This window comes from Hypanus sabinus, chromosome 29 (genome assembly GCF_030144855.1).
Source record: "Hypanus sabinus isolate sHypSab1 chromosome 29, sHypSab1.hap1, whole genome shotgun sequence".
Lineage (NCBI taxonomy): Eukaryota > Metazoa > Chordata > Chondrichthyes > Myliobatiformes > Dasyatidae > Hypanus > Hypanus sabinus.
In genome coordinates, this window is record NC_082734.1 from 30,729,451 (window position 1) to 30,754,973 (window position 25,523).

The following is a 25,523-nucleotide window of genomic DNA, read 5'->3' on the forward strand; positions in this document are numbered from 1 at the left end:
TCCTTGCCCAGGTTCCCAGTTCCTAGTTCCTCGTCAAGGTCCCACTTTCCTGTCCATGTCAGGTCCTAGCCCATGCCCTGACTCATAGTCCTGTCCAGAGCCTTTGTCTTGTCCAGTGTCGTTTCTTCGCCACTTCCCTTGCTTTCTTGATACACCTAGTCCTCTCCCTAGTACTTCAGTGTCTGTGTCTTGCATTTGGGTCCATTCCCAGCGCCCTCCTTATGACAATAATATGACTAGGAGTAGCAAACACGGATTGGTCAAGGGCAGGTCGTGCCTTACGAGCCTGATTGAATTTTTTTCAGGATGTGACTAAACACATTGAAGAAGGAAGAGCAGTAGATGTAGTGTATATGGATTTCAGCAAGGCATTTGATAAGGTACCCCACGCAAAGCTTATTAAGGAAGTAAGGAGGCATGGGATCCAAGGGGACATTGCTTTGTGGATCCAGAACTGGCTTGCCCACAGAAGGCAAAGAGTGGTTGTAGACGTATCATAATCTGCCTGGAGTTTGGTCGCCAGTGGAGTGCCTCAGGGATCTGTTCTGGGACCCTTCCTCTTCGTGATCTTTATAAATGACCTGGACGAGGAAGTGGAGGGATGGGGTAGTAGGTTTGCTGATGACATAAAGGTTGGAGGTGTTGTGGACAGTGTGGAGGGCTGTCAAAGTTACAGCGGGACATGAATAGAATGCAAAACTGGGCTGACAAGTGTCAGATGGAGCTCAACCCGGATATGTGTGAAGTGGTTCATTTCGGACGGTCAAATATGATGGCAGAATATAGTATTAATGGTAAGGCTCTTGACAGTGTGGAGGATCGGATGTCTTGGGATCTGAGTCCATAGGACGCTCAAAGCAGTTGAGCAGATTGACTCTTTGGTTAAGAAGTCATACGGTTTATTGGCCTTCATCAATCGTGGGATTGAGTTCAGGAGCCGAGGGGTAATGTTGCATCTATATAGGACCCTGGTCAGATCCCACTTGGAGTACTGTGCTCAGTTCTGGTCGCCTCACTACGGGAAGGATGCGGAAGAGATAGCAAGGGTGCAGAGGAGATTTACAAGGATGTTGCCTGGATTGGGGAGCATGCCTTGTGAGAATAGGTTGAGTGAACTTGGCCTTTTCTCCTTGGAGTGAAGGAGGATGAGAGGTGACCTGATAGAGGTGTACTGGATGATGAGAGGCATTGATCGTGTGGATAGTCAGAGGCTTTTTCCCAGGGCTGAAATGGTTGCTGCCACAAGAGGACACTGGTTTAAGGGTCTGGTGAGTAGGTACAGAGGAGATGTCGGGGCAAGTTTTTTACTCACAGTGGTGAGTGCGTGGAATAGGCCGCCGGTAACGATGATGAGGCGGATACGTTAGGGTCTTTTAAGAGGCTTTTAGATAGGTACATGGAGCTTCGAAAAATAGAGGGCTATATGTTAGCCTAGTAATTTCCGAGGTAGGGACATGATCGACACAAATTTGTGGGCCGAAGGGCCTGTATTCTGCTGTACGTTTTCTATCTTTCTAATACCCTTTAGGGGAGGAAATCTGCCGTCCTTTCGACAGCCTCTGTGCAACTCCAGGCACAGTGGTGTGACGGACCACTGCCGTTTGAAATAGGTCAGAAAGTCACTCCAGATGGACTGGGTATTGGGAGACATTGCTGGCAATTTGTACTTGTGATTCAGTATAGGTGCACGGTTTTTTCACATTGCCGTCTCGGCTTCGATAAGTTATGAACAGCGAACCGTCCATAGCCGGATGCGTTTCAAATTAAAACAGAACCCTGTCATATTCTCATTCCGTATTTGTACCGATCGGTGATTAAAATGAAAATTGAATTCAGTCACTCTCATATCGGAAAACTGACTTTCGGCGACCGTGCTGCTGAATGTAATTGTAATTAATATGAATTAATTGCTTGTTTGTGTTTTTTTGGGATTAGTAACCCGATTCGTCGTCTTTTGCGCATTGGTTGCAGTCAGTCTTTGTTGGGTAGTTTATGTGCCTTTGTTTTGTAGGTTCCCGAAAGAAGAATTTCAAGACTGTGTATAGTGTACATGATTTGGTAATTTTACTTTGAAACTTTACTTTGCTCTCAGGAAAGTGAAGTTCCGGGTTGATTGTGGTGACACGGGTGTACTCTGATAATAAATTTTACTTTCAACTGTGAACTAAATTCACACAGTATAAGTGGATCAGGATCATGTTGTCTTTCTCACAGGCATATATATATAACAGTCCGAACATAAACCTTCATATAAAGTTATTTTCCTCCTGACTGACTTTACAAATTTCACAATTTTATTTGTTTTTCAATTATTTCCGCGATTTATCCTCCTGCACATTGGTTGGTCATCGGTCTTTAAGTATGGTTTCTGGTGGATTCAATGGTCGTTGTTTTGCGGGTTTCTGCGAGAAGAATTTCAAGGCTGTACATTGTCTACACAGTTTGATAATTTTACTTTGAACATTAAACTTAATTCGCGCAGTATATTATTAACGGATCAGGATCATGTGGCCCCATTCACAAACCGTATAATATAAATACACACACAAACATTCGGACGGTTCTATAAAATTATCTTTCTCTTCGCGGACGTTACAACTTACACAATTTTAGTGGTCTGGCCGATAGTTTTGGCGCTTCTCCTATTGCCTGTTCATTGGCGAATAAGGACGCTCTCTTATCGGGCGTTTCCAACTGGGACTGAGAAATGAGATTAGGCAATTTACCGCCAATCAAGCACCGCTCTGCAGTCATCCAGAAGCAAAAAAATATTAATTTTCGGTAGTATACGGGACGATGATGGAGGCCAGGTTCAGAGAGCGCGCTCTGTCTGCAGATTAATATTATTTTCAGGGGAGGAAAGGCGTTTCAGACAGTGTGTAATAAACTAGGATTGACGCGCAGATGGAAAACAGCCGGAGTCTCCCCAGTCTTAATCAGCCCTTTTCTTAGACAATACGGGTGGCTCTGAAAAGAGCCTTTGGGTCTTTTAACTGACGTTTCACTTGTTTATTTGCCCTTGGGGTTGGTGGGTCCGCCGGATTTCTTGGGCAAAAGCACGGCCTGGATATTGGGCAGTACCCCGCCCTGAGCGATGGTCACCCCTCCCAGCAGCTTGTTGAGCTCCTCGTCGTTGCGGACGGCCAGCTGCAGGTGTCTGGGGATGATGCGGGTCTTCTTGTCGTCTCGGGCCGCGTTGCCGGCCAACTCGAGGATTTCAGCCGTCAGGTACTCGAGTACAGCAGCCAGGTAGACTGGGGCTCCGGCACCCACCCGATCGGCGTAATTACCCTTTCTCAGGTGCCTGTGATCACGGCCCACCGGGAACTGCAGTCCGGACCGAGACGAGCGAGACTTGGGCTTGCTCTTAGCCTTACCACCGGTTTTCCCTCATCCACTCATTTCCACACACTCCTGAACAAAGAATGAGAAGATTGTTCCACGTTCGCCGTTTTTATAGGTTCTGGGGATTGCGGAAGGGCACTTACGATTGGTGCTGCAGCACTTTCTCCAATTGCTGCTTTGGAGTTAACCAATCAGCGAGTGTCCAATTCTCCAATGATCAGACGGCAGCGGGAAAAGTGCGGAAAATGACTGTCAGTACCTAAAATTACCTGAAATTTTAAAAGCCCGCCAAGGGAAAAAAAATTAAACTGCAGTACAAACAAAGCTGTCAGCAATATCTGAGCGAGCATATACAGCCCACATGACCAGTCCTATTCTGTCCGCACGGAAAGTGAATTAATTATATCATAACTGTCTCTGGGAATGTATCCCTTTTTGTGAAAACACATCACATCATCGAAAGGTGTCTTCCAAAACTATGGTGGAAGCACAGAAACAGCGATATGAGAGTTAATTTATTCTCATACAGATTCAGGGCACTTAGGAAACAGGATAGTGGAGTAATTCAGAGGCTTTACTTCATAACTCGAATAGAAACAGCAGCAGACACATGAATCCTATTCAACTTCATTCATTGTCGCCGAAAAGTTCCACTGGGACAAGTGTTTGAAAATGGAGACCAACTAATGGAGAGGAAGGGGAAGTTCCGTGTTAGTCCAGTGTGCAGGAACACTAGAATTTCAGCAGGTAGTGGGACGACTAATTGTCATCATCAAAATTCTGATAAACGTTATCTCCTAAGACTGAAATATTGAAGCAGTTGCAGAAAAATATTGTTGAAATATTAAGATAAATCTTTCTTGGAAAGATAGAGCCATTTGAGGTTTTAGCATCCTTTGGCGATATACTTGGAGCTGGTGTATTGTTCACTTTCTTCGTCCCTTCAAACACGGTGCTGTAGTCTTTGCCAGACTGCTACACTATCCAGAACTCCTGCAATCTTGGTATCATCCACATATTTACTAACCCACCCTTCTACATTTTACACAGGCCATTTATATACATCACAAACAGCAGAGATCCCAGCACAGATCACTGCAGACCTCCAGCTCGAATACGTCCCTTCAACCATGACCCACTGTCTTCTAGTGGCAAGCCAATTCTGATTCCAAACAGACAATTCGCGGCAGATCCCATGCATCTTAATCTTCTAGATTCATCTCCCATGAGGGAATTCGTCAAACGCCTATGTCCATGTACACAATATCTACTGCCTTACTCTCATCAGTCTCTCTTGTTACCTAGTCAAACTCAGTCAATTTAGTCAAGCACAGCCTGACATGCTCAAAGCGATGTTGGCTCTCACCAACTAGGCCATGAGTTTCCAAATGTTCATATATGCTGTCGCTAAGAGGCTTCTCCAGCAATTTTCCAACAACTGAAGTGAGACTCATCAGTTTATAGTTCCCAGGATTTTCTCCTATTCCCTTCTTAAATGGAGGTACAACATTGGACACTCACCAGTCCTTCAGGGTCTGTCCTGGTTCTAGATTACCCTGGAAACGCTGGAAATAATTGCCAGATGTAGCGTGTTATGGTAGTGTTTCAGCATTTTCTATTTTTATTTTAGATTTTCAGTATGTCAATTTTTTTTAATGTTCACGGTTCTACAACTGGTTTTAGTAAAGATCTATTTCCTACAGTACGATGCTGAAGAAGTTTATCAGAGGGAGTTACAGCGTAATACTGGGATTGCACAGCTACGGGCCATCAGTGGTCTTTTTTACTTAAATCCCCAACCTGGTATTAAGGAGTGGTGTGTTGTATTGGTCTGTGTCCTCACTGGCCGGTCCTGTGTTATGGCAGCTCAGTGTACTTAGAATACAGTGCCAGTGTCTTAACAGAAGTGTGTCGTTATTTAACAAACTAAGATTGTCCATTCTGAACTCTAAACGTGGGTGGGATGTGATGCGAGGGAATATATGGCCACAACAGACCATTTGAATCACCCAGTAGGTGCTATCACCATGTACAACACACTCATCAGTCCTGTGCCCCACTCACTCCTAACCACTCTGCAGGTCGTTTCCCCTGAAAGACCCCTGCAGACAGTGTCCCACATGAGAACCACACTCAGAGCAATTCAAGACAACAGGAGCAGGAGTACCCACCTGGCACCTCACCCCTTTCCCACTACCCAATGTGATCATGGATCTGTCCCAGGCCTCAGCTCCTCTTCTATACCAGTTGCACATCACCCTCATATCCCTGGTCTTTCCAAATTGTATCTCCCTCCTCTTTAATTTCCTCCGGTGAACCATCCTCCAAGTTTTCCTCACCCTTTGCAAGACTTTCCTGCACTTCAACTTTAAATGACCACTCCCTCACCTGTGTCCCACCATTCCAGCTTCAGCCACTGCTAGAAACATCACAACATCTCCCTGTCAACACCTCTTAGGGACCTTGTGAGGTTCAAGAAAGTCACTCCTCATCTTTCTAAACCCTGAAGGTCTTGGATCTGATTTCTTTGGAATTTTGTAATAAAACAACTCTGTCATCCCTGGAATTGTCCTGTTGAATCCATTGAGTGATCTGTTCTTCAGTGAGGGGACCAGAACTGTCCCCAGCCCTCCAGTGTGACCTCAACAACTCCCTATGAAACGAAAACATAATTCCCTATTTCTAATTTCCAACCCACCTTTAATAAAGACCAATGTACTATTTCCCTCTCACTAGACAAGATTAAATTCCATCTGCCATTCCTCTGCCTGGATATCCAGATGATGAAGACCATGTCATGTCTAAGACAATCCTCCTCACTATCTTCACATCAGCAGATTTTTTGTATCGTGCTGAACTACATTAACATCCAAGTTGTTGATGTCTACCAGAAACAGAAAGGATCCTAGCCCCAATCGACGTGACACACCACACCACTGGTCACCAACGTAGAGTGAGAACAACAACTCTCCACCACTACCCTGTGCCTCCCATAAGCCAAGCTGCTTTTAGACCCAGTTTGCACTTCACTTTATATCTCATGGGTTCTGATCGTTTGGATCAGACTCGCATGCCTGAAATGCAAAGGCCTCAGATAAGTCTATGTAAACAACACTGCCCTCATCAGCATACTGTACTTACTTTCAACTTCTAAACATTTAGTGTGTGGGGGCCCAAAGGCAGTCGGCACCACAGCAGACTACCTGCGTTGGATTAAACGGTTAGTCCATTGTTGTCAGTACTGGCCTGATGTGAAAACCCATCAAGATCAAGTAGGCGCAGAGTAAACTGCTAATTTTTCAGAGCAAAGTGAGATTTTTAACACTGGGGTAAAAGAGGGGCGAGACTGCGCAGGCGCATGACATCAGCCAGTAAAGCACGAAAGTTTTTAAATGAAGATCGCTGTATCCAGCGGACAACGGAGTGAGAGGCAGCAGAGTGGTAGGGCTTTGGCTCAATGGGCTTATGCGGTATTGGGACAAGGCAAGGTAGGAAGCATGTGTGCGAGGCCAGTTTTCTGTGCGCAGTGTCAGATGTGGGGGATCCTGGAGTCTCCCAGCCTCCCGGACGGCCATGTCCGCACCAGGTGTGTTGAGCTGCAGCTCCTGAGGGAACCGAGTTGGGGAACTGGATATGCAGGTCGATGACCTTCGCCTGGTCAGGGAAGCAAGGAGGTGATAGAGAGGAGTTATAGGCCGGTGGTCACACCGGGGTCACAGGAGACAGACAAGTCGGTTACGTTCCGGAGGGGGAAGGTAAATATTCAGGTACTACAGAGTATCCCTGTGTCTGAACCCCTTGACAAGAAGTACTCCTGTTATACTGTAGGGGGGACAGCCTACCTAGGGGAATCGGCAGTGGCCATGCCTCTGGCACGGAGTCTGGCCCTGTGGCTAAGAAGGGCAGGGAAGGGAAGAGGAAGGCAGTAGTGACAGGGGACTCTATAGTTAAGGGGTCAGACAGGCGATTCTGTGGATGCAGGAACGAAACTCGGATGGCAGTTTGCCTCCCAGGTGCCAGGGTCCGGGATTTTCGGATCGCATCCAAAATATCCTGCCGTGGGAACGTGAACAGCCAGAGGTCGTGGTAAAAATTGGTACCGGTTACGTAGGTAGGAAAAGGGAAGAGGTCCTGAAGAAAGACTACAGGGAGGTTGGAAGGAAGTTGAAAAGCTGGACGGCAAATGTAGTCATCTCGGTATTACTGACTGTGCCACGCGGCAGTGAGAATAGGAATACAATGAGGTGGAGGATAAATGTGTGGCTGGGGGATTTGAGCAGGGGGCAGGGCTTCAGATTTCTGGATGATTGGGAGTTCTTTTGGAGCAGGTGTGACCTGTACAAAAAGGATGGGTTGTACTTTCGCAGGGAGACCAATATCCTGGCAGGGAGGTTTGCTAAGGCCAATGGGGACAATTTAAACTAGAATTGTTGAGGGTTGGGAACAGAACTGAAGAGACTGAGGAAGAAGAGGTTAGCTCACAAATAGAGAAAGCTCGTAGACAGTGCGAGAAGGAGGATAGGCAGATGATAGAGATAGATAATCTCAGACTAGAGGCTTGAGATGTGTCTATTTTAATGCAAGGTGTGTTGTGAACAAAGCGAATGAGCTTAGAGCGTGGATCAGTACTTGGAGATATGATGTGGTGGCCATTACAGAGACTTGGATGCCTCAGGGACAGGATTGGTTACTTCAAGTGCCGGGTTTTGGATGTTTCATAAAGGACATAAAGGGAAGCAAAAGATGTAGGGTCGTGGCACTGCTGATCAGAGATAGTGTCATGGCTGCAGAAAATATGGACGCCATGAAAGGATTGTATACGGAGTCTCTGTGGGTGGAGCTTTGGAAAAGGAAGGGGTCAATAACTTTACTGGATGATTTTTGTAGGCTGCCCAATAGCAACTGAGTTATTAAGGAGCAGTTAAGGAAACAGTTCCTGGGAAGGTGTAATAACAACAGAGTTGTCATGATGGGAGATTTTAATTTCCCAAATATCAATTGGCATCTCCCTAGAGCAATGGTTTAAATGGGGTGGAGTTTGTTTGGTGTGTTCAGGAAGGTGTCTTGACACAGTATGTAGATATGCCTACAAGAGGAGAGGCTGTACTTGATTTGGTATTGGGAAATGAACCTGGTCAGATGTCAGATCTCTCGGTGGGAGAGCATTTTGGAGATAGTGATCATAATTCCATCTCCTTTATAACAGCATTGGAGAGGGACAGGAACAGACAAGTTAGAAAAGCGTTTAATTTGAGTAAGGGGAATTATGAGGCTATCAGACTGGAAATTGGAGGCTTACATTGGAAACAGATGTTCTCAAGGAAAAGTACCTAAGAAATGTGGCAAATATTCAGAGGATATCTGTGTACAGTTCTGTATAGGTACTTTCCAATGAGACAGGGAAGTTATTGTAGGGTACAGGAACCGTGGTGTACAAAAGCTGTAATAGATATAATCAAGAAGAAATGAAAAGCTTACAAAAGGTTCAGGGAGCCAGTTAATGTTAGAGATCTAGAAGATTATAAGGCTACTAGAACTGAGCTGCAAAAGGAAATTAGGAGAGCCAGACAGTGTGACAGTGTGACAGTGCGAAAGTGTGTATGGAACCGACGGAAATAGAAGTGGTACTGAATGAATACTTTACTTCAGTATTCACTATGGAAAAGGATCTTAGTGATGACTTGCAGCAGACTGAAAAGCTTGAGCATGTATATATTAAGAAAGAGGATGTGCTGGAGCATTTGGAAATCATCAAGTTGGATAAGTTGCCGGGACCGGACGAAATGTACCCGAGACTACGGTGGGAGGCGAGGGAGGAGATTGCTGAGCCTCTGATGATGATCTTTGCGTCATCAGTGGGGACAGGAGAGGTTCCAGAGGATTGGAGGGTTGTGAACGTTGTACCTTTATTCAAGTAAGGGAATAGAGATAGCCCAGGAAATTATAGAACAGTGAGTCTTACCTCAGTGGTTGGTAACTGATGGAGAAGATCCTGAGAAGCAAGATTTATGAACATCTGGAGAGGTCTAATTGTCATGGTCCAGTCCGTGAAGACCGCGTTCTGGTTCATGGTCCGGTCCATTAAGTCCAGACTCGGGGTCTTCTAGCTTTCCGTTGTTTCATTCGGGCTTAATCATAGGCACCTGATTCTCATATTGGGACCTGGAATATAAGTGGCCCTGGGTTCGAGTGCAGATGTTGGTTTGTCTTGTCGGTATCCTGTCCTTGCCCCTGTGGGGTAAGTCAGGCTGGTCTTGCTGTCAACCTATGGTGTGATCTGTCCCTTCCTGCCCTTGCCTCCGGTGGGTAAGTCAGCTGTCCTTGCCGTTACCTTGAGGCTGGGCTGGGCACTTCCTTCGCTCTGAAGCCTTGCCGGTTACCTCACCTGCGTCCTTGCGTGTATTGCCGTCAAGTTCAGCAGCCGGAGTGAGACCGGAGCCTTGCCATGCCAACAGAAGGAACTATATATCGTTAAGCTTGGAACTGTCTCTTTGTGTCCCTGTGTTTAGTGTCCATGTATGAGTGCCGGTCCTATGTCCTATCCCCAGGAGGGGATCTGACTCTGTATAAAGCCCCGGCCCTACGTCCTGTTCCCAAAAAAGGATCCTGGCTCTGTGTTCTGTGTTCCTGTGCTCTAGTCCTAGTCTGAGTGTTCCTGTGCTCAAGTCCGAGGTTCTGAGGAGGTTCCATTCCATGTCCAAGGCTCCAAGGAGGTTCCAGTCCATGACCAAGTCCAAGTCGTAGCCGAGGCCCTGATTCCTGGTCCCGTCCGGGGCGAGTGTCCATGTCTCCACGCTTCTGCTTTGCTCTCCCTCGACCTAGGCTCTGTGTTCCTGCTCTCCGTCGATCAAGACCAAGTCTGAGCTTCATGTCCTCGTCCAGGTCTGATCTTCAAGTCTTTGTTCACCCCTGGAGTCCCGCATCCTGCCCCACGTCCAGTCCTGTTGCCTTGCCGCGTCCAGTCCTCAGCTAGATCCGGTGTCTGAGCCCGAGTCAAGACCCAGGTTCCGGGTCCGTGTCCCGTCTCTGGCTCGGATTCCTTGCCCAGGTTCCCAGTTCCTAGTTCCTCGTCAGGGTCCCACTTTCCTGCCCATGTCAGGTCCTAGCCCATGACCTGACACCGAGTCTTGTCCAGTGTCGTTTCTTCGCCACTTCCCTTGCTTTCTTGATACACCCAGTCCTCTCCCTAGTACTTCAGAGTCTGTGTCTTGCATTTGGGTCCATTCCCAACGCCCTCCTTATGACAATAATATGACTAGGAGTAGCAAACACGGATTGGTCAAGGGCAGGTCGTGCCTTACGAGCCTGATTGAATTTTTTTCAGGATGTGACTAAACACATTGAAGAAGGAAGAGCAGTAGATGTAGTGTGTATGGATTTCAGCAAGGCATTTGATAAGGTACCCCACGCAAAGCTTATTAAGGAAGTAAGGAGGCATGGGATCCAAGGGGACATTGCTTTGTGGATCCAGAACTGGCTTGCCCACAGAAGGCAAAGAGTGGTTGTAGACGTATCATAATCTGCCTGGAGTTTGGTCGCCAGTGGAGTGCCTCAGGGATCTGTTCTGGGACCCTTCCTCTTCGTGATCTTTATAAATGACCTGGACGAGGAAGTGGAGGGATGGGGTAGTAGGTTTGCTGATGACACAAAGGTTGGAGGTGTTGCGGACAGTGTGGAGGGCTGTCAAAGGTACAGCGGGACAAGAATAGGATGCAAAACTGGGCTGACAAGTGGCAGATGGAGCTCAATCCAGATATGTGTGAAGTGGTTCATTTCGGACGGTCAAATATGATGGCAGAATATTGTATTAATGGTAAGGCTCTTGACAGTGTGGAGGATCGGATGACTTGGGATCTGAGTCCATAGGACGCTCAAAGCAGTTGAGCAGATTGACTCTTTGGTTAAGAAACCATACGGTTTATTGGCCTTCATCAATCGTGGGATTGAGTTTAGGAGCCGAGGGGTAATGTTGCATCTATATAGGGTCAGATCCCACTTGGAGTACTGTGCTCAGTTCTGGTCGCCTCACTACGGGAAGGATGCGGAAGAGATAGCAAGGGTGCAGAGGAGATTTACAAGGATGTTGCCTGGATTGGGGAGCATGCCTTGTGAGAATAGGTTGAGTGAACTTGGCCTTTTCTCTTTGGAGTGAAGGAGGATGAGAGGTGACCTGATAGAGGTGTACAGGATGATAAGAGGCATTGATCGTGTGGATAGTCAGAGGCTTTTTCCCAGGGCTGAAATGGTTGCTGCCGCAAGAGGACACTGGTTTAAGGGGCTGGTGAGTAGGTACAGAGGAGATGTCGGGGCAAGTTTTTTACTCACAGTGGTGAGTGCGTGGAATGGGCCGCCGGTAACGATGCTGAGGCGGATACATTAGGGTCTTCTAAGAGCCTTTTCGATAGGTACATGGAGCTTCGAAAAATAGAGGGCTATATGTTAGCCTAGTAATTTCCGAGGTAGGGACATGATCGACACAAATTTGTGGGCCGAAGAGCCTGTATTCTGCTGTACGTTTTCTATCTTTCTAATACCCTTTAGGGGAGGAAATCTGCCGTCCTTTCGACAGCCTCTGTGCAACTCCAGGCACAGTGGCGTGACGGACCACTGCCGTTTGAAATGGGTTAGAAAGTCACTCCAGATGGACTGGGTATTGGGAGACATTGCTGGCAATTTGTACTTGTGATTCAGTATAGGTGCACGGTTTTTTCACATTGCCGTCTCGGCTTCGATAAGTTATGAACAGCGAACCGTCCATAGCCGGATGCGTTTCAAATTAAAACAGAACCCTGTCATATTCTGATGCCGTATTTGTACCGATCGGTGATAAAAATGGAAATTTAATTCACAGTCACTCTCATATCGGAATACTAACGTTCGGCGACCCTGCCGGTGAATGTAATTGTAATTAATGTGAATTAATTGCTTGTTTGTGTGTTTTTGGGATTAGTAACCCGATTCGTCGTCTTTTGCGCATTGGTTGCAGTCAGTCTTTGTTGGGTAGTTTATGTGCCTTTGTTTAGTGGGTTCCTGAAAGAAGAATTTCAAGACTGTGTATAGTGTACATAATTTGGTAATTTTACTCTGAAACATTACCTTGCTCTCAGGAAAGTGAAGTTCCGGGTTGAAAATGGTGACACGGGTGTACTCTGATAATAAATTTTCTCTTCAACTGTAAACTAAATTCACACAGTATAAGTGGATCAGGATCATGGTGTCTTTCTCACAGGCATATGTATATAGCAGTCCAAACATAAACTTTTATATAATGTTATTTTCCTCCTGGCTGAGTTTACAAATTTCACAATTTTATTTGTTTTTCAATTATTTGCGTGATTTATCCTCTTGCACATTGGTTGGTCATCGGTCTTTAAGTATGGTTTCTGGTGGATTCAATTGTCTTTGTTTTGCGGGTTTCTGCAAGAAGAATTTCAAGGCTGTACATTGTCCACACTGTTTGATAATTTTACTTTGAACATTAAAATTAATTCGCCCAGTCTATTATAAACGGATCAGGATCATGTGGCCCCATTCACAAACCGTGTAATATAAGTACACACACGAACTTTCGGACGGTTCTATAAAATTATCTTTCTCTTGGCGGACGTTACAACTTTCACAATTTTAGCGGTCTGGCCGTCAGTTTTGGCGCTTCTCCTATTGCCTGTTCATTGGCGAATAAGGACGCTCTCTTTTCGGGCGTTTCCATCTGGGACTGAGAAATGAGATTAGGCAATTTACCGCCAATCAAGCACCGCTCTGCAGTCATCCAGAAGCAAAAAAAATATTAATTTTCGGTAATATACGGGACGAGGATGGAGGCCAGGTTCAGAGAGCGCGCTCCGTCTGCAGATTAATATTATTTTCAGGGGAGGAAAAGCGCTTCAGACAGTGTGTAATAAACTAGGATTGACGCGCAGATGGAAAACACCCGAAGTCACCCCAGTCTGTATCAGCCCTTTTCTTAGACAATATGGGTGGCTCTGAAAAGAGCCTTTGGGTCTTTTAACTGACGTTTCACATGTTTATTTGTCCTTGGGGTTGGCGGGTCCGCCGGATTTCTTGGGCAAAAGCACGGCCTGGATATTGGGCAGTACCCCGCCCTGAGCGATGGTCACCCCTCCCAGCAGCTTGTTGAGCTCCTCGTCGTTGCGGACGGCCAGCTGCAGGTGTCTGGGGATGATGCGGGTCTTCTTGTTGTCTCGGGCCGCGTTGCCGGCCAACTCGAGGATTTCAGCCGTCAGGTACTCGAGTACAGCAGCCAGGTAGACTGGGGCTCCGGCACCCACTCGTTCAGCATAATTACCCTTTCTCAGGTGCCTGTGATCACGGCCCACCGGGAACTGCAGTCCGGACCGAGACGAGCGAGACTTGGGCTTGCTCTTAGCCTTACCACCGGTTTTCCCTCATCCACTCATTTCCACACACTCCTGAACAGAGAATGAGAAGATTGTTCCACGTTCGCCGTTTTTATAGGTTCTGGGGGATTGCGGAGGGGCACTTACGATTGGTGCTGCAGCACTTTCTCCAATTGCTGCTTTGGAATTAACCAATCAGCGAGTGTCCAATTCTCCAATGACCAGACGACAGCGGGAAAAGTGCGGAAAATGATTGTCAGTACCTAAAATTACCTGAAATTTTAAAAGCCCGCCAAGGGAAAAAAATTAAACTGTAGTTCAAACAAAGCTGTCAGCAATATCTGAGCGAGCATATACAGCCCACATGACCAGTCCTATTCTGTCCGCACGGAAAGTAAATTAATTATATCATAACTGTCTCTGGGAATGTATCCCTTTTTGTGAAAACACATCACATCATCGAAAGGTCTCTTCACAAACTATGGTGGAAGCACAGAAACAGCGATATGAGAGTTAATTTATTCTCATACAGATTCAGGGCACTTAGGAAACAGTATAGTGGAGTAATTGAGAGGCTTTACTTCATAACTCGAATACAAACAACAGCAAACACATAAATCCTATTCAACCTCATTCATTGTCACCGAAAAGTTTCACTGAGACAAGTGATTGAAAATGGAGACCTTTCTTGGAAAGATAGAGCCATTTGGGGTTTCAGCAACCTTTGGTGATATACTTGGAGCTGGTGTATTGTTCATCTTCTTTGTCCCTTCAAACACGGTGCTGTAGTCTTTGCCAGACTGCTACAGTATCCAGAACTCCAGCAATCTTGGTATCATCCACAAATTAACTAACCCGCCCTTCTACTTTTTACACAGGCCTCTTATATACATCACAGATCCCTGCAGACCTCCACTATTTACAGACCTCCTGCTCGAATCGGTCCCTTCAACCATGACCCACTGTCTTCCAGTGGCAAGCCAATTCTGATTCCAAACAGACAATTCGCGGCAGATCCCATGCATCTAAATCTTCTGGATTCATCTCCCATGAGGGAATTCGTCAAACGCCTTTGTCCATGTACACAATATCTACTGCCTTACTCTCATCAGTCTCTCTTGTTACCTAGTCAAACTCAGTCAATTTAGTCAAGCACAGCCTGACATGCTCAAAGCGATATTGGCTCTCACCAACTAGGCCATGAGTTTCCAAATGTTCATATATGCTGTCGCTAAGAGGCTTCTCCAGCAATTTTCCAACAACTGAAGTGAGACTCATCAGTTTATAGTTCCCAGGATTTTCTCCTATTCCCTTCTTAAATGGAGGTACAACATTGGACACTCACCAGTCCTTCAGGGTCTCTCCTGGTTCTAGATTACCCTGGAAACGCTGGAAATAATTGCCAGATGTAGCGTGTTATGGTAGTGTTTCAGCATTTTCTATTTTTATTTTAGATTTTCAGTATTTGTAAATTTTTTTAATGTTCACGTTTCTACAACTGGTTTTAGTAAAGATCTATTTCCTACAGTACGATGCTGAGGAAGTTTATCAGAGAGAGTTACAGCGTAATACTGGGATTGCCCAGCTCCGGGCCATCAGTGGTCTTTTTTCTTAAATCCCCAACCTGGTATTAAGGAGTGGTGTGTTGTATTGGTCTGTGTCCTCACTGGCCGGTCCTGTGTTATGGCAGCTCAGTGTACTTGGAATACAGTGCCAGTGTCTTAACAGCAGTGTGTCCTTACTTAACAAACTAAGATTGTCCATTCTGAACTCTAAACGTGGGTGGGATGTGATACGAGGGAATATATGGCCACAAGAGACCATTTGAATCACCCAGTAGGTGCTATCACCATGTACAACACACTCATCAGTCCTGTGCCCCACTCACTCCTAACCACTCTGCAGGTCGTTTCCCCTGAAAGACCCCTGCAGACAGTGTCCCACATGAGAACCACACTCAGAGGAATTCAAGACAACAGGAGCAGGAGTTCCCACCTGGCACCTCACCCCTTTCCCACTACCCAATGTGATCATGGATCTGTCCCAGGCCTCAGCTCCTCTTCTATACCAGTTGCACATACCCTCAAATCCCTGGTCTTTCCAAATTGTATCACCCTCCTCTTTAATTTCCTCCAGTGAACCATCCTCCAAGTTTTCCTCACCCTTTGCAAGACTTTCCTGCACTTCAACTTTAAATGACCACTCCCTCACCTGTGTCCCACCATTCCAGCTTCAGCCACTGCTAGAAACATCACAACATCTCCCTGTCAACACCTCTTAGGGACCTTGTGAGGTTCAAGAAAGTCACTACTCATCTTTCTAAACCCTGAAGGTCTTGGATCTGATTTCTTTGGAATTTTGTAATAAAACAACTCTGTCATCCCTGGAATTGTCCTGTTGAATCCATTGAGTGATCTGTTCTTCAGTGAGGGGACCAGAACTGTCCCCAGCCCTCCAGTGTGACCTCAACAACTCCCTGTCAAACGAAAACATAATTCCCTATTTCTAATTTCCAACCCACCTTTAATAAAGACCAATGTACTATTTCCCTCTCACTAGACAAGATTAAATTCCATCTGCCATTCCTCTGCCTGGATATCCAGATGATGAAGACCATGTCATGTCTAAGACAATCCTCCTCACTATCTTCACATCAGCAGATTTTTTGTATCGTGCTGATCTCACCAACTACATTAACATCCAAGTTGTTGATGTCTACCAGAAACAGAAAGGATCCTAGCCCCAATCGACGTGACACACCACACCACTGGTCACCAACGTAGAGTGAGAACAACAACTCTCCACCACTACCCTGTGCCTCCCATAAGCCAAGCTGCTTTTAGACCCAGTTTGCTCTTCACTTTGTATCTCATGGGTTCTGATCATTTGGACCAGACTCGCATGCCTGAAATGCAAAGGCCTCAGATAAGTCTATGTAAACAACACTGCCCTCATCAGCATACTGTACTTACTTTCAACTTCTAAACATTTAGTGTGTGGGGGCCCAAAGGCAGTCGGCACCACAGCAGACTACCTGCGTTGGATTAAACGGTTAGTCCATTGTTGTCAGTACTGGCCTGATGTGAAAACCCATCAAGATCAAGTAGGCGCAGAGTAAACTGCTAATTTTTCAGAGCAAAGTGAGATTTTTAACACTGGGGTAAAAGAGGGGCGAGACTGCGCAGGCGCATGACATCAGCCAGTAAAGCACGAAAGTTTTTAAATGAAGATCGCTGTATCCAGCGGACAACGGAGTGAGAGGCAGCAGAGTGGTAGGGCTTTGGCTCAATGGGCTTATGCGGTATTGGGACAAGGCAAGGTAGGAAGCATGTGTGCGAGGCCAGTTTTCTGTGCGCAGTGTCAGATGTGGGGGATCCTGGAGTCTCCCAGCCTCCCGGACGGCCATGTCCGCACCAGGTGTGTTGAGCTGCAGCTCCTGAGGGAACCGAGTTGGGGAACTGGATATGCAGGTCGATGACCTTCGCCTGGTCAGGGAAGCAAGGAGGTGATAGAGAGGAGTTATAGGCCGGTGGTCACACCGGGGTCACAGGAGACAGACAAGTCGGTTACGTTCCGGAGGGGGAAGGTAAATATTCAGGTACTACAGAGTATCCCTGTGTCTGAACCCCTTGACAAGAAGTACTCCTGTTATACTGTAGGGGGGACAGCCTACCTAGGGGAATCGGCAGTGGCCATGCCTCTGGCACGGAGTCTGGCCCTGTGGCTAAGAAGGGCAGGGAAGGGAAGAGGAAGGCAGTAGTGACAGGGGACTCTATAGTTAAGGGGTCAGACAGGCGATTCTGTGGATGCAGGAACGAAACTCGGATGGCAGTTTGCCTCCCAGGTGCCAGGGTCCGGGATTTTCGGATCGCATCCAAAATATCCTGCCGTGGGAACGTGAACAGCCAGAGGTCGTGGTAAAAATTGGTACCGGTTACGTAGGTAGGAAAAGGGAAGAGGTCCTGAAGAAAGACTACAGGGAGGTTGGAAGGAAGTTGAAAAGCTGGACGGCAAATGTAGTCATCTCGGTATTACTGACTGTGCCACGCGGCAGTGAGAATAGGAATACAATGAGGTGGAGGATAAATGTGTGGCTGGGGGATTTGAGCAGGGGGCAGGGCTTCAGATTTCTGGATGATTGGGAGTTCTTTTGGAGCAGGTGTGACCTGTACAAAAAGGATGGGTTGTACTTTCGCAGGGAGACCAATATCCTGGCAGGGAGGTTTGCTAAGGCCAATGGGGACAATTTAAACTAGAATTGTTGAGGGTTGGGAACAGAACTGAAGAGACTGAGGAAGAAGAGGTTAGCTCACAAATAGAGAAAGCTCGTAGACAGTGCGAGAAGGAGGATAGGCAGATGATAGAGATAGATAATCTCAGACTAGAGGCTTGAGATGTGTCTATTTTAATGCAAGGTGTGTTGTGAACAAAGCGAATGAGCTTAGAGCGTGGATCAGTACTTGGAGATATGATGTGGTGGCCATTACAGAGACTTGGATGCCTCAGGGACAGGATTGGTTACTTCAAGTGCCGGGTTTTGGATGTTTCATAAAGGACATAAAGGGAAGCAAAAGATGTAGGGTCGTGGCACTGCTGATCAGAGATAGTGTCATGGCTGCAGAAAATATGGACGCCATGAAAGGATTGTATACGGAGTCTCTGTGGGTGGAGCTTTGGAAAAGGAAGGGGTCAATAACTTTACTGGATGATTTTTGTAGGCTGCCCAATAGCAACTGAGTTATTAAGGAGCAGTTAAGGAAACAGTTCCTGGGAAGGTGTAATAACAACAGAGTTGTCATGATGGGAGATTTTAATTTCCCAAATATCAATTGGCATCTCCCTAGAGCAATGGTTTAAATGGGGTGGAGTTTGTTTGGTGTGTTCAGGAAGGTGTCTTGACACAGTATGTAGATATGCCTACAAGAGGAGAGGCTGTACTTGATTTGGTATTGGGAAATGAACCTGGTCAGATGTCAGATCTCTCGGTGGGAGAGCATTTTGGAGATAGTGATCATAATTCCATCTCCTTTATAACAGCATTGGAGAGGGACAGGAACAGACAAGTTAGAAAAGCGTTTAATTTGAGTAAGGGGAATTATGAGGCTATCAGACTGGAAATTGGAGGCTTACATTGGAAACAGATGTTCTCAAGGAAAAGTACCTAAGAAATGTGGCAAATATTCAGAGGATATCTGTGTACAGTTCTGTATAGGTACTTTCCAATGAGACAGGGAAGTTATTGTAGGGTACAGGAACCGTGGTGTACAAAAGCTGTAATAGATATAATCAAGAAGAAATGAAAAGCTTACAAAAGGTTCAGGGAGCCAGTTAATGTTAGAGATCTAGAAGATTATAAGGCTACTAGAACTGAGCTGCAAAAGGAAATTAGGAGAGCCAGACAGTGTGACAGTGTGACAGTGCGAAAGTGTGTATGGAACCGACGGAAATAGAAGTGGTACTGAATGAATACTTTACTTCAGTATTCACTATGGAAAAGGATCTTAGTGATGACTTGCAGCAGACTGAAAAGCTTGAGCATGTATATATTAAGAAAGAGGATGTGCTGGAGCATTTGGAAATCATCAAGTTGGATAAGTTGCCGGGACCGGACGAAATGTACCCGAGACTACGGTGGGAGGCGAGGGAGGAGATTGCTGAGCCTCTGATGATGATCTTTGCGTCATCAGTGGGGACAGGAGAGGTTCCAGAGGATTGGAGGGTTGTGAACGTTGTACCTTTATTCAAGTAAGGGAATAGAGATAGCCCAGGAAATTATAGAACAGTGAGTCTTACCTCAGTGGTTGGTAACTGATGGAGAAGATCCTGAGAAGCAAGATTTATGAACATCTGGAGAGGTCTAATTGTCATGGTCCAGTCCGTGAAGACCGCGTTCTGGTTCATGGTCCGGTCCATTAAGTCCAGACTCGGGGTCTTCTAGCTTTCCGTTGTTTCATTCGGGCTTAATCATAGGCACCTGATTCTCATATTGGGACCTGGAATATAAGTGGCCCTGGGTTCGAGTGCAGATGTTGGTTTGTCTTGTCGGTATCCTGTCCTTGCCCCTGTGGGGTAAGTCAGGCTGGTCTTGCTGTCAACCTATGGTGTGATCTGTCCCTTCCTGCCCTTGCCTCCGGTGGGTAAGTCAGCTGTCCTTGCCGTTACCTTGAGGCTGGGCTGGGCACTTCCTTCGCTCTGAAGCCTTGCCGGTTACCTCACCTGCGTCCTTGCGTGTATTGCCGTCAAGTTCAGCAGCCGGAGTGAGACCGGAGCCTTGCCATGCCAACAGAAGGAACTATATATCGTTAAGCTTGGAACTGTCTCTTTGTGTCCCTGTGTTTAGTGTCCATGTATGAGTGCCGGTCCTATGTCCTATCCCCAGGAGGGGATCTGACTCTGTATAAAGCCCCGGCCCTACGTCCTGTTCCCAAAAAAGGATCCTGGCTCTGTGTTCTGTGTTCCTGTGCTCTAGTCCTAGTCTGAGTGTTCCTGTGCTCAAGTCCGAGGTTCTGAGGAGGTTCCATTCCATGTCCAAGGCTCCAAGGAGGTTTCAGTCCATGACCAAGTCCAAGTCGTAGCCGAGGCCCTGATTCCTGGTCCCGTCCGGGGCGAGTGTCCATGTCTCCACGCTTCTGCTTTGCTCTCCCTCGACCTAGGCTCTGTGTTCCTGCTCTCCGTCGATCAAGACCAAGTCTGAGCTTCATGTCCTCGTCCAGGTCTGATCTTCAAGTCTTTGTTCACCCCTGGAGTCCCGCATCCTGCCCCACGTCCAGTCCTGTTGCCTTGCCGCGTCCAGTCCTCAGCTAGATCCGGTGTCTGAGCCCGAGTCAAGACCCAGGTTCCGGGTCCGTGTCCCGTCTCTGGCTCGGATTCCTTGCCCAGGTTCCCAGTTCCTAGTTCCTCGTCAAGGTCCCACTTTCCTGCCCATGTCAGGTCCTAGCCCATGACCTGACACCGAGTCTTGTCCAGTGTCGTTTCTTCGCCACTTCCCTTGCTTTCTTGATACACCCAGTCCTCTCCCTAGTACTTCAGAGTCTGTGTCTTGCATTTGGGTCCATTCCCAACGCCCTCCTTATGACAATAATATGACTAGGAGTAGCAAACACGGATTGGTCAAGGGCAGGTCGTGCCTTACGAGCCTGATTGAATTTTTTTCAGGATGTGACTAAACACATTGAAGAAGGAAGAGCAGTAGATGTAGTGTGTATGGATTTCAGCAAGGCATTTGATAAGGTACCCCACGCAAAGCTTATTAAGGAAGTAAGGAGGCATGGGATCCAAGGGGACATTGCTTTGTGGATCCAGAACTGGCTTGCCCACAGAAGGCAAAGAGTGGTTGTAGACGTATCATAATCTGCCTGGAGTTTGGTCGCCAGTGGAGTGCCTCAGGGATCTGTTCTGGGACCCTTCCTCTTCGTGATCTTTATAAATGACCTGGACGAGGAAGTGGAGGGATGGGGTAGTAGGTTTGCTGATGACACAAAGGTTGGAGGTGTTGTGGACAGTGTGGAGGGCTGTCAAAGGTACAGCGGGACAAGAATAGGATGCAAAACTGGGCTGACAAGTGGCAGATGGAGCTCAATCCAGATATGTGTGAAGTGGTTCATTTCGGACGGTCAAATATGATGGCAGAATATTGTATTAATGGTAAGGCTCTTGACAGTGTGGAGGATCGGATGACTTGGGATCTGAGTCCATAGGACGCTCAAAGCAGTTGAGCAGATTGACTCTTTGGTTAAGAAACCATACGGTTTATTGGCCTTCATCAATCGTGGGATTGAGTTTAGGAGCCGAGGGGTAATGTTGCATCTATATAGGGTCAGATCCCACTTGGAGTACTGTGCTCAGTTCTGGTCGCCTCACTACGGGAAGGATGCGGAAGAGATAGCAAGGGTGCAGAGGAGATTTACAAGGATGTTGCCTGGATTGGGGAGCATGCCTTGTGAGAATAGGTTGAGTGAACTTGGCCTTTTCTCTTTGGAGTGAAGGAGGATGAGAGGTGACCTGATAGAGGTGTACAGGATGATAAGAGGCATTGATCGTGTGGATAGTCAGAGGCTTTTTCCCAGGGCTGAAATGGTTGCTGCCGCAAGAGGACACTGGTTTAAGGGGCTGGTGAGTAGGTACAGAGGAGATGTCGGGGCAAGTTTTTTACTCACAGTGGTGAGTGCGTGGAATGGGCCGCCGGTAACGATGCTGAGGCGGATACATTAGGGTCTTCTAAGAGCCTTTTCGATAGGTACATGGAGCTTCGAAAAATAGAGGGCTATATGTTAGCCTAGTAATTTCCGAGGTAGGGACATGATCGACACAAATTTGTGGGCCGAAGAGCCTGTATTCTGCTGTACGTTTTCTATCTTTCTAATACCCTTTAGGGGAGGAAATCTGCCGTCCTTTCGACAGCCTCTGTGCAACTCCAGGCACAGTGGCGTGACGGACCACTGCCGTTTGAAATGGGTTAGAAAGTCACTCCAGATGGACTGGGTATTGGGAGACATTGCTGGCAATTTGTACTTGTGATTCAGTATAGGTGCACGGTTTTTTCACATTGCCGTCTCGGCTTCGATAAGTTATGAACAGCGAACCGTCCATAGCCGGATGCGTTTCAAATTAAAACAGAACCCTGTCATATTCTGATGCCGTATTTGTACCGATCGGTGATAAAAATGGAAATTTAATTCACAGTCACTCTCATATCGGAATACTAACGTTCGGCGACCCTGCCGGTGAATGTAATTGTAATTAATGTGAATTAATTGCTTGTTTGTGTGTTTTTGGGATTAGTAACCCGATTCGTCGTCTTTTGCGCATTGGTTGCAGTCAGTCTTTGTTGGGTAGTTTATGTGCCTTTGTTTAGTGGGTTCCTGAAAGAAGAATTTCAAGACTGTGTATAGTGTACATAATTTGGTAATTTTACTCTGAAACATTACCTTGCTCTCAGGAAAGTGAAGTTCCGGGTTGAAAATGGTGACACGGGTGTACTCTGATAATAAATTTTCTCTTCAACTGTAAACTAAATTCACACAGTATAAGTGGATCAGGATCATGGTGTCTTTCTCACAGGCATATGTATATAGCAGTCCAAACATAAACTTTTATATAAAGTTATTTTCCTCCTGGCTGAGTTTACAAATTTCACAATTTTATTTGTTTTTCAATTATTTGCGTGATTTATCCTCCTGCACATTGGTTGGTCATCGGTCTTTAAGTATGGTTTCTGGTGGATTCAATTGTCTTTGTTTTGCGGGTTTCTGCAAGAAGAATTTCAAGGCTGTACATTGTCCACACTGTTTGATAATTTTACTTTGAACATTAAAATTAATTCGCCCAGTCTATTATAAACGGATCAGGATCATGTGGCCCCATTCACAAACCGTGTAATATAAGTACACACACGAACTTTCGGACGGTTCTATAAAATTATCTTTCTCTTGGCGGACGTTACAACTTTCACAATTTTAGCGGTCTGGCCGTCAGTTTTGGCGCTTCTCCTATTGCCTGTTCATTGGCGATTAAGGACGCTCTCTTTTTGGGCGTTTCCATCTGGGACTGAGAAATGAGATTAGGCAATTTACCGCCAATCAAGCACCGCTCTGCAGTCATCCAGAAGCAAAAAAATATTAATTTTCAGTAATATACGGGACGATGATGGAGGCCAGGTTCAGAGAGCGCGCTCCGTCTGCAGATTAATATTATTTTCAGGGGAGGAAAAGCGTTTCAGACAGTGTGTAATAAACTAGGATTGACGCGCAGATGGAAAACACCCGGAGTCTCCCCAGTCTGTATCAGCCCTTTCTGTAGACAATATAGGTGGCTCTGAAAAGAACCTTTGGGTCTTTTAACTGACGTTTCACATGTTTATTTGTCCTTGGGGTTGGCGGGTCCGCCGGATTTCTTGGGCAAAAGCACGGCCTGGATATTGGGCAGTACCCCGCCCTGAGCGATGGTCACCCCTCCCAGCAGCTTGTTGAGCTCCTCGTCGTTGCGGACGGCCAGCTGCAGGTGCCTGGGGATGATGCGGGTCTTCTTGTTGTCTCGGGCCGCGTTGCCGGCCAACTCGAGGATTTCAGCCGTCAGGTACTCGAGTACCGCAGCCAGGTAGACTGGGGCTCCGGCACCCACTCGTTCAGCATAATTACCCTTTCTCAGGTGCCTGTGATCACGGCCCACCGGGAACTGCAGTCCGGACCGAGACGAGCGAGACTTGGGCTTGCTCTTAGCCTTACCACCGGTTTTCCCTCATCCACTCATTTCCACACACTCCTGAACAGAGAATGAGAAGATTGTTCCACGTTCGCCGTTTTTATAGGTTCTGGGGGATTGCGGAGGGGCACTTACGATTGGTGCTGCAGCACTTTCTCCAATTGCTGCTTTGGAATTAACCAATCAGCGAGTGTCCAATTCTCCAATGACCAGACGGCAGCGGGAAAAGTGCGGAAAATGACTGTCAGTACCTAAAATTACCTGAAATTTTAAAAGCCCGCCAAGGGAAAAAAATTAAACTGTAGTACAAACAAAGCTGTCAGCAATATCTGAGCGAGCATATACAGCCCACATGACCAGTCCTATTCTGTCCGCACGGAAAGTAAATTAATTATATCATAACTGTCTCTGGGAATGTATCCCTTTTTGTGAAAACACATCACATCATCGAAAGGTCTCTTCACAAACTATGGTGGAAGCACAGAAACAGCGATATGAGAGTTAATTTATTCTCATACAGATTCAGGGCACTTAGGAAACAGTATAGTGGAGTAATTGAGAGGCTTTACTTCATAACTCGAATACAAACAACAGCAAACACATAAATCCTATTCAACCTCATTCATTGTCACCGAAAAGTTTCACTGAGACAAGTGATTGAAAATGGAGACCTTTCTTGGAAAGATAGAGCCATTTGGGGTTTCAGCAACCTTTGGTGATATACTTGGAGCTGGTGTATTGTTCATCTTCTTTGTCCCTTCAAACACGGTGCTGTAGTCTTTGCCAGACTGCTACAGTATCCAGAACTCCAGCAATCTTGGTATCATCCACAAATTAACTAACCCGCCCTTCTACTTTTTACACAGGCCTCTTATATACATCACAGATCCCTGCAGACCTCCACTATTTACAGACCTCCTGCTCGAATCGGTCCCTTCAACCATGACCCACTGTCTTCCAGTGGCAAGCCAATTCTGATTCCAAACAGACAATTCGCGGCAGATCCCATGCATCTAAATCTTCTGGATTCATCTCCCATGAGGGAATTCGTCAAACGCCTATGTCCATGTACACAATATCTACTGCCTTACTCTCATCAGTCTCTCTTGTTACCTAGTCAAACTCAGTCAATTTAGTCAAGCACAGCCTGACATGCTCAAAGCGATATTGGCTCTCACCAACTAGGCCATGAGTTTCCAAATGTTCATATATGCTGTCGCTAAGAGGCTTCTCCAGCAATTTTCCAACAACTGAAGTGAGACTCATCAGTTTATAGTTCCCAGGATTTTCTCCTATTCCCTTCTTAAATGGAGGTACAACATTGGACACTCACCAGTCCTTCAGGGTCTCTCCTGGTTCTAGATTACCCTGGAAACGCTGGAAATAATTGCCAGATGTAGCGTGTTATGGTAGTGTTTCAGCATTTTCTATTTTTATTTTAGATTTTCAGTATTTGTAAATTTTCTTTAATGTTCACGTTTCTACAACTGGTTTTAGTAAAGATCTATTTCCTACAGTACGATGCTGAGGAAGTTTATCAGAGAGAGTTACAGCGTAATACTGGGATTGCCCAGCTCCGGGCCATCAGTGGTCTTTTTTCTTAAATCCCCAACCTGGTAT

General features: G+C 46.4%; 3 pseudogenes; all 3 read right to left on the reverse strand.

The window, feature by feature from the left end:
- Nucleotides 1-2,753: 2,753 nt before the first annotated feature.
- On the reverse strand, nt 2,754-3,402 carry LOC132383197 (late histone H2A.2.2-like; annotated as a pseudogene).
- A 9,968-nt stretch (nt 3,403-13,370) lies between these two features.
- LOC132382807 (histone H2AX-like) lies at nt 13,371-13,645 on the reverse strand (annotated as a pseudogene).
- Nucleotides 13,646-23,558: 9,913 nt separating this feature from the next.
- LOC132382808 (histone H2AX-like) lies at nt 23,559-23,833 on the reverse strand (annotated as a pseudogene).
- Nucleotides 23,834-25,523: the final 1,690 nt, after the last annotated feature.